General features: G+C 37.1%; 1 long non-coding RNA gene across 1 annotated transcript; it reads left to right on the plus strand.

Annotated features, from left to right (window-relative positions):
• The first annotated feature begins 254 nt into the window (after nt 1–254).
• On the plus strand, nt 255–6,908 carry LOC128897333 (uncharacterized). The gene is made up of 5 exons (XR_008462339.1): nt 255–407; nt 831–868; nt 2,764–2,850; nt 5,439–5,496; nt 6,872–6,908. It is a non-coding gene; the product is annotated as an uncharacterized LOC128897333 (long non-coding RNA).
• Nucleotides 6,909–8,278: the final 1,370 nt, after the last annotated feature.

Consider the following 8,278-nt stretch of genomic DNA (forward strand, 5'->3'; position numbering starts at 1 on the left):
AAGGAAAATTATTTGATATTTCATCCTCTCGTGGTAGCTTCTGAATAATTACATACAAAATGATCTATAATATACTTATTAAAAATAGTATTGTGGCACACAAATGTGCATTTTGTTGAGAAAGGCCATTTTTAAACACATCTATTGTAGCTGCTTCAGTAACGTCCAGGGGTTTTTGCCATACACACGGCACAGATTTTTTTGATTATGTAGATTTTTTTCTCTCCCCGCTATTGCAGTTTCATATGCAAAGCATGCATCAGCCACATCCATGCTATCTCCTAAAGCAGTCATTCTGAAAACCAATCTGGGGACAGTGCAGACTAAATAAAATTTCATTTTGATTTGGCCTCCCGCTGAGAATGGGACTGCTTTGTTTCAGCCGACAGAACCAGCAAGCCAGAAAGGTATGTCCTGTTTTGCATGGCTGATGGTGTGACTTGAGGATCACAATCAGGCCGTTCATGCTCTCAGGGCTCGGCATCTCATCCACATCCTGTACCGTCTTTCTCTTTTCCTTGCCATTTGCTTTCCTTCTGTGCCGCCTGCCGTCTACCTGCAGGGCAAAGCTATGGCAGACCCTCACACTATTGTTTACTTTGGCATATGTTTAATAGCTGCATGGCTGTTTCAGGGTAGGGTTTTTCTTTTTTTTCTGTCTTTCTTTTTTCCTTCTCCCTCCCCCCTCACTCCCCCCGCACCCCTCCCCACCCACCCCCCCCCCAAAACCCCTCCCCTCCCCCAATCCCCTTCCCCGCCTTTGTTTGGTTGTTTTGGGGTTTTTGTTTTGTTTTGTTTCCTTATCCACGCTCACTTTCTTGATTTTCTAGGTGTTGATAACACAAATACTGACTTAACGGAAAATTATGTAAGTACTGCTTGCAATGCTTCAGAGATTTTACTAGGAGATTTATAAAGCAGAATTTTATTGTAAACGTGAGGAAATATTTAACAGCTTTAGAGGACTTCAGTTTTCATAGCTCTTTAGAGCTGTTTAGGTAGAAAAGCAGTCACCCATATTAGTTAGAAGAGAAAAAAAAATAAAAACACTCTTAGGGAAGGATCTGGTTGCTTTGCCATCTTTACATGCTTTATAGTTATAGCTGCAGCGTTTAGCTAAGGGAATATCAGTAAATATTCCTCTCTCTAAATATTAGTATTTGTCTTAAAACTAGTTTGCATTCCAGGAGAGACTGTACAGCAGACTCCTTGCTGCTGCTACTTTTGCCCCATCTTTTGGAGATGTTGGCATTCAAGGGCTTGACCACTGGTTTAGCCTCTGGAGCAGCTTTTTGACAGGGCAGAAGTACTCCCAAAAGACTCCTTATGATGCAAACTTACTCCTCAGAAGTATTTCTCAGTCAAAGCTAAACTATCCCTTGTCTGTGAATATTTTGGGTACGGTTTGCCTGTGAATACAAGGGTTGGGGAAGTTTTTTATGTGAAATAAAACCAGCATAAAATTTACTTCAAACAAAGGGCAAATATTAATTTTGGTTATTATATATATAATAGAGATAACCTCCTGGTTTTTTCGTGAGGTAGGATACCATTATAATTCCAAAGAAAACTTCAATAGCAAGCAAAAAAATAAAATTAAAAAAAATATATATGTAGTATATTGTATAGAGCACTGACATTATATGGGAATTTATGCCTTCAAAGTGTTTTACAAACATTGCAACATTCCCTTGTGGTAGGTGATATTAGTAACAGCAAGTTGTTCGGCAAAGTCTCATGGAATGTACATGGTCAATTATAACACTCTCTGATCAATTTAGCAAGTTTTATTCCCAGCTTTTATGTTATCCCAATTCCAGAATTCTCATCTTATAACCAAATTCATATTTCAGTTTCTTGCTTTCTGAGGTGGCCAGGGATTCAGGCCTTTGGCATAACCATGTGGATCCTCGTGCAGCAGAGTTTTGTGACTTGAAAATTCATTTCTCTCTTCCTAAATTTATTAATTAATTAATTAAAAGTAATGGTTTGGGGCAGTAAGACTCACCCAACAAAAATTTGGTTAAAAAGAGAGCTCAAAATAAGGTGGTTCACTGGCCACCCTATAAAGAAGGTAGACCAAAATCTAGTTTCAGCTTCATGTATTAACCTTGGAGAATCTCAGCAAGATTTTCTGTACATGGTGGAGGGCCGAATCTAGCCTTGCATGTTTTGTTATTCAGAGATGTTTACAAAGTGAAATGCAGCTTGAGAAGACTTTAAAGGAGCTCTCTATCTGTAGTGATGTCACATTTTCTTTAACAAATCTGAGGCTGTAAGGAAACTACAAAGAGACTATATTTATAAGAAACAAGAACTACAGCTTTTTAAATTGATACAGTGGGAAAATGATCAGTTCTCTGGGTTTTTTCTTCAGTATCTCTAATCCTCCTGCTTCACCCCTCAGGTATCATTGGGATGTTTTCCAAGTTACCAACTCTGTATTTTAATCAGTTTATAAAAATAAGGTTCAACTTTACATTTATCATCATTTCATTTTAACAGTCAAATGCAAGTCTCAAGAGAAACTAAACTCTAGGTTTTATGTGACAGTGTATCCTAGTTCCTTTATGTCAGAACTCTCAGTCCTAGGAGGCATTTCCTTGCATGCGCAATATTTTATATTACGTCAAGAGCTGTGTTAAAAAAACCCAAAAAGTACACATGGATCATTTGGAATTAGAAAACATTTTATTGTATAATATTCAAGATAATTAATATTCACATTGTCCCCCCCCCCCCCCTTTTTTTTTTTTTCCCAAGGATGAATTATTTTTCTTAAGAGGGCAATGTAAGTTGTGGTAAAGGAAAATAATCCTAGCTCCAGAATGCTCTTACTCATACTCCTGGGTATGTCTTTTATTAATCAAGTAACTGTTGTATTTAACCGTGAATTCATGCAAACTTTATTTCAGTGTTCTTAGGAGATTAGAGTTCTTTTTATAGATTGTTTTACTAACACTGTACCTTGCAGTCATATTCTGGATCAGTAAAAGTGAGTGGGTTTTGGAAGTTAGTTTTGCATTTATTGCTCCCACAGAAAGAAAACTGTAAAATATTAGCCCAAAGTACAGAAACAAAGACCTTATTCTTCTACGGTCTTATAAGACTGCCTTCAGTGGACTTAGAAGTTTTTCAGCTAACACTAGTATACTATCACTGTTAAAAAAAAGAGAGAGATACCTAGGCATGCATCTACTTACTCACATACTTACATGTCTATTTTTTAATGCAAAAAAACTTTGTAAGTCACAGTTCTCTGACTTTTCTCTCACTTTTTGTGCTTTACCTGAATGGGATATCATGATTGAGATATGTCATAGCCATGCCAAGAATCCTATAGAGAAAACAAATTAACTCAACTAGAGAATATATGGCAAATTGCAAACTAGATTAATGCACTGCAGGAGATAATTAGCTACATGATGCTAGTATATACATGTGTGCATGCATGAGTGTGTATATACAGCTACACAGAGAGAGAGAGATGTATGTAGAACTGTCACCAGGGTCCCTGAGGCCCACCAATGGTTCCTCAGCAGACTCTGTTACGGTGGCCATATAGAAGATGAGAACCTGCATGATCAGTGCATCTGCTGATCTCTAGCAAATCAGAAACTCTCAACAACCCTGCAACTGATTGTCATAGGAAATTCTCCTGGAACAAATTCATGGCTGTTTGACTTAAGCATTTGCCTAAAAACGTGCTGAAGTCATTGGGATCTCAGATATGATGATTTGACTGTGGGACTAGAGACCAAAGGTTTGGCACTGCCTCCCCAAGGAAGTCAAGACAGACTACTCATTAAACCTCCAGAAAAAAAGTAAGAGAAAACTTTCATAATATTGGATTTGGGACCTACCAGTAGAATCGATGAACAACATATTCTCATTCAATCCAAACTCCTCATACTGTTCTTACTTTTTACACCTGATTTGACCAAAAAAGGTCTGAGAAACTGGTAGAAAATGCTATAAAATTACACATCAAAGGACAACTAACTAGAAACAGATATTATAAAATTATATATTACAACAATATCCTGTCAGCAAGTATGAGCATAGGAATTCATTGTGTTCACAACCTGAAAGGGGTGAGGAGTAGAATTGCTTTAGTTTGGGGTATTTTTACCAAATCTCCATAGAAATAAAAAAGCAAAAATCAAAGTCAGACTTTTATTTAAAGGAAAAAAAAAGTAAAGCTGGGGCTTTCTCAGATTTAAGGAGATCTTCTCCACTACAGGGAGCTGTTCTTCCTATAATTCTTGTTTTAAATTAAAATCTAGGAAAATAATCTATGTAAGTGATCAGATGTCTGAGTGTAAATGGAAAACCAGCTTTAGACCAAAGCAAAAGAAAGAGAGCTAACAAGCAGGCATTAACTTTGTTTAGGAGCAGAGGCAGAACCAAAGAGCTTAACCTAGCAGCTATTTGGAAATCTAATATTTCCTGAGTGAGGCAAGAAGGAAGTTCCATGACTGTACAAAAGAAAGCAACCAGAAAATCGTGTTACTTGTAACACACACACCAGTGGAATGGTCATTTTTGGTTTTGTGAGAGCAAAGCTACACCCAGAGCGACTGCTTCTAAGAGATACAGTTTAAAAACTGTTCAAAGAACAGAAAAAGTTTGGAATCTTGGTGATCCAAGTCTTGAAAGACTTTCTTAAAACCATATTCATGCTGACCTCCATCTATCAGGGCATATGTTAAAGATTTGTACTGATTATAAAAAAAATAGACAAGATGCATTAGTTAGCTACTTATCAGTCTTATCAAAGATTGGGAAAAAGATTTTTGTCTGCAAAATATGGGGTGGATGGAAGAAATTACTAGTGAATGTCTAATGATTTCTATATAGCACAGAAATGGGCTAGAGATTAATAAAAACATCCTCTCCTTCATTAAGTGTTCTTTACTCTATGGGGGTGGAGAAGGTTAGGTTATAGCAGTATTATGTCCTCACAATAAATGTACATTTAATCTCCCAGCATCTACTGCAATTGGTCATTCATTATATATAATTTTCTTTATTTTTGAAACCCTTTCCCTCTACCAGCTGTCTGACAAAGGCGGGCATGAGACATTCTGAAAATAAACTTTTACAATAATTTGCATTCAATGGGAAAATTCCACTAGTAAAATAGTATTCATTAAGGGTTTTTTTCCTAGCGATGGACAGATCTCAGAAAATTCGGACTGTTTCAGACAAGTATAACAATATCAGTGTTTGTCTACAGTGTTTCAAACAAATGTCTCTGCTGTCGACTTACCCAGGAACCTCCAAATAATCACAATTTTTGTTGTACTTTAATGATGTGTAGCTTTACTTCTGTACTTTCCTGAGATTCCTTTACCAAGCACAGCAAGGTCTCCACTTGGGTAACAGGCTACATTTCAGAGGAAACTAATTCATTCTCCAATCCGTGCTTCTTTCAGGAGTAACCCACAAAATCTTGGTGCAGAGAGCGGCCACGGGAGGTACCAGGAAACATTGGTTGGTTGGTTTGGTTTGATTTTCTCTATCTCCTCTGAACTGAAATTTTCCTACATACTGTGTTGCTCTTTGCTGAGGAGGTAATAAAAGGAGATTGTTGCAATTTGAAATTTCAGTCTCTTCATATTTACATATGGAAAATCCGAAGTAAATAGAAATAAGTAACATTAAAATATTAAGAAAAAACCCAAACAAGCTAACCCCAAAATAAAAAGGGACACAAACCAAACAACAATCTAAACCGAAACAAACTACAAAATTAATGACTAAATAAGGTCCACCAGCACCTCAATTGTGTTAGCCATACTATAAATAATGTTCATCTAATGTAACTGAAAACCTGGAGCTACTATTTATTAGGTTGGTGGGGAGAAGGGAGAGGAGGATCTAATTTTTGTGATTCTTCTTTCTCTCTCTCTCTCTTTTTTTTTTTTTCTTAGACATTCACTGAAGATCCAAATTTGTGCTTTAGGGAGGTAAGATGAAAAGATTAAAAGCTGCCACAGTAGGATCAGCTAAAAGAGCAAAATAGATCCAGGTGTTATCAGGTTAACAATCATAACTCACCTTAAGGTCCCTAAAAATAGAAGGGAAAGAAGCACATCAGTGCTGAAGAGCAAGGGGGGCAGAACAAAATTCTGAAGATTCCCGTAATTAAGTGGCCAAGGGTCAGATGAACACTTATTAAAATGCAACAAAGCACAATGGGGTGTCTCAAAGATGGAGTTTCAATCTTAACCCTGAATTTCTTGATTTTGTCAGTTTCAGCCAGGCCTGCCATGTTATTTTAATAATTACTTTTCTCTGAATATTTCCTCTAAGAATTTTGGGGGAATATTTATGAAGAGATTTGCAAGGGCAGTTAACAGGCAGTTGAGAGGACAGGTTTCCTTTGAAAGGGTAGGAAAAACAGCATTATGGTGATATTTTAACATGTATTTGTATGTGATATTTGAATGCTGTGAGATAAATACAACAATTTAACCTTTCAAAAGCAATGCTAAGTCTTCTTTAAGAAATGGCGTTTTCCCAGTGCAAAATCCTTACTGTAGTGCTGTTAAATACTATATATTGTCAGCCTCTCTTTTTACAGCACCGGCGTGAAACTCTTTAAGTTGCCTTTTCAGACAGTTTTGATGAGGATCAATATTTCACTTTACAATTTATTCACACCAACTCTCACCCCACCTTAATCCAAAACCAGATGTCCAGGCAGCAAATGTTGATATGCTATCTTGAGATAATTATTTAAAAGCTTTGTTGGCCATAAATGCTTTTTTAGTACAAAGAGAAGTTTGTGTTTAAGACCATAGACTCTATCTAATTCCACCTGAATGTAACATCATGCTAATTTGACTGATGTATTTTAATTTAGGGATCAAATATGTTGTCCGAATTGCGTGATTAAACTGCAAAGTAAAGAGATCTGTGGGGACTTTTGATATATGGACGATCTGGAGGAGTCAGGACAAAAATAGGGCAAGAGGAGGATGAATACTTCTTCAGCTTCAACATTCAGGTATGTCGTGTGCGATATATTTAATATATTGTTTATTGAAAGTTTTTCTAATGGAATATAGCTTAGAGTACATTGTTACATCAGGGCTTGCAGATGATTTCTCATATCATAACATGTTGGCCAAAGAGGAGCAAGTTTTGAATAGCTGATCTGGCTGAAGCCTTCAAGTACGTTGTTTTGTGCCAGCATAAGTTTCTTAGTGTATTTAACTCCAGCAATACTTTCCCCCACCCCCCCCCAGGTGTATTTTGAAGTGTAGCAATGTATAGCTGTTCATATGTGGGAGGAGTTTTTTAATTTCTTTTCTTTCTTTAGTAAGTAAGATTATGACATCTTGGATTTTGCAATTCCTTCATAAATTATTTTAAGTTTTCTTTGCATATGTGCATACCCACACACACATATTTACCACTTGGAGGACAAGTTTGATAAAGCAGAAGTGTAATATCACACCTTCCCTCTTCTGAATGGAGGACTGGCCGTCAGTGGGTACCCAAAGTGCTATATACTCCCTGGAACACAAAGAACAAAATGCTCTATAGGCAACTGTCAATAATCTGGCCTCAAATCTTCATTGCTGAGTGATTCAGTTCTCTTGCAGTTACATTTCAAGTCAGCAGCAGAGTTGTGGTGTATTGACAAGCGGGACCCCAGTCTTCAAAAATCCTGCCTTCCCGTTTTGTCTTGCAGAAAGGAGTTCAAGCCAATCCTGCCCCCAGATGTCTAACCAAAATTCATGATGAATGTAGTGTGGGGTTTTCTAGTGGGAAGAGCAGGGGCTGTAGGTTATTTAAAGATGACTAGTTTTGCTTCTGTGAAGAAGGAAGCAAACTAGGAGAATAGGAGGAAATGAGAAAACAGTCATAAGACATGTCCCAAGACAAAGCAGAGACAAAAGTCCTTGGGACACAAGAACTGATTGTGTGGATGAAAAAAAAGAAAGCTGGTGAAAGGAAACTTTTTGCTTTAGTTTCTCATACAATCAAGGGTTCAGAATTTTGTGCAGTTTTCCCAACAGGGATGCACCAAAGGTTATACTGCATTCATACAGGAGCACCAAAAGGCTGAATTTCTACATGATCACAAATGAATATCTGAGGATCCACTTGAAACAGAGGCATAAAAATACAAACACTTGTCTGAATTTCACTTCTCTGTATTGTTTCTGCCTTTTTTTGGTTCAAAATAGAAATCTTCTTCTCCTCCTCCTTCTGTCTGTAAGTCCTCATTTTCATCTGAAGTCATCTAAGAAAGGTGCAATAA

This window comes from Dryobates pubescens, chromosome 7, assembly GCF_014839835.1.
Source record: "Dryobates pubescens isolate bDryPub1 chromosome 7, bDryPub1.pri, whole genome shotgun sequence".
NCBI classification, from domain to species: domain Eukaryota; kingdom Metazoa; phylum Chordata; class Aves; order Piciformes; family Picidae; genus Dryobates; species Dryobates pubescens.